This window comes from Nerophis ophidion, linkage group LG13 (assembly GCF_033978795.1).
Source record: "Nerophis ophidion isolate RoL-2023_Sa linkage group LG13, RoL_Noph_v1.0, whole genome shotgun sequence".
NCBI lineage: Eukaryota > Metazoa > Chordata > Actinopteri > Syngnathiformes > Syngnathidae > Nerophis > Nerophis ophidion.
In genome coordinates this window covers 53,434,713-53,435,979 of record NC_084623.1, presented here as the reverse complement: position 1 = coordinate 53,435,979, position 1,267 = coordinate 53,434,713, and positions in this window count along the sequence as shown.

The following is a 1,267-nucleotide window of genomic DNA, read 5'->3' as shown; positions in this document are numbered from 1 at the left end:
ACCGCTGCTGCTCACGACTCCCCTCACGTTCCAGGGGGTGGAAGAAGGGGATGGGTCAAATGTAGAGGGTAAGTTGTGTGACTATCAGTGGTACTTTACCTTTAACTTTTTTTGGGGGGATTGAGAAATATGGACCCGGACTTGGAGGTGCTGATTCCACCCGGAAAAGGGTGGAGTGCCATTTCCAGGTTGGGGAGGAGATCTTACCCCACGTGGAGGAGTTCAAGTACCTCGGAGTCTTGTTCACGAGTGAGGGAAGAGTGGATTGTGAGGTCGACAGGCGGCGTCTTCAGTAATGCGGATGGTGTATCGATCTGTTGTGGTGAAGAAGGAGCTGAGCCGGAAGGCAAAGCTCTCAATTTACCGGTCGATCTAGGTTCCCATCCTCACCTCTGGTCTTGAGCTTTGGGTACAAGCGGCCAAAATGAGTTTCCTCCGCCGGGTGGCGGGGCTCTCCCTTAGAGATAGGGTGAGAAGTTCTGTCATCCGGGAGGAACTCAAAGTAAAGCCGCTGCTCCTCCACATCGAGAGGAGCCAGATGAGCTGGCTTGGGCATCTGGTCAAGATGCCAACTGAACGCTTCCCTAGGGAGGCGTTTAGGGCACATCCGACCGGTAGGAGGCCACGGGGAAGACCCAGGACACGTTGGGAAGACTATGTCTCCCGCCTCGGGATCCCCCGGGAGGAGCTGGACGGAGTGGCTGGGGAGAGGGAAGTCTGGGTTTCCCTGCTTAGGCTGCTGCCCCCGCAACCCAACCTCGGATAAGCGAAAGAAGATGGATGGATAGATGGATGGATGGGATCAAAAATAAAGTGTTGTGTTCATATTTTTGTCCAGTGTATTTCCAGTATTTCTTAGATACCAGCTGTTTGATTGTAACTCGCATCTTAGTTGTAGCTTTAATTAAAGTACCAATGATTGTCACACAACGTAAAATGTGTCCTCTGCACTTGACTCATCCCCTTGTTCACCCCCTGGGAGGTGAGGGGAGCAGTGGGCAGCAGCGGTGCCGCGCCCGGGAATCATTTGTGGTGATTTAACCCCCGATTCCAACCCTTGATGCTGAGTGCCAAGCAGGGAGGTAATGGGTCCCATTTTTATAGTCGTTGGTATAAACACATTTGGTTCTGCTGAAATCGCCATGTAAAATCTCTAATGCTAAACAGTGGCATCCAATGTACAGTACATTAGCATTTGAGTTAGCACATTCTTAAAGTGGAGCCTTACTTTTGAGCACTTTCTGTCAGCCATGCTTGCTTTGTTGGC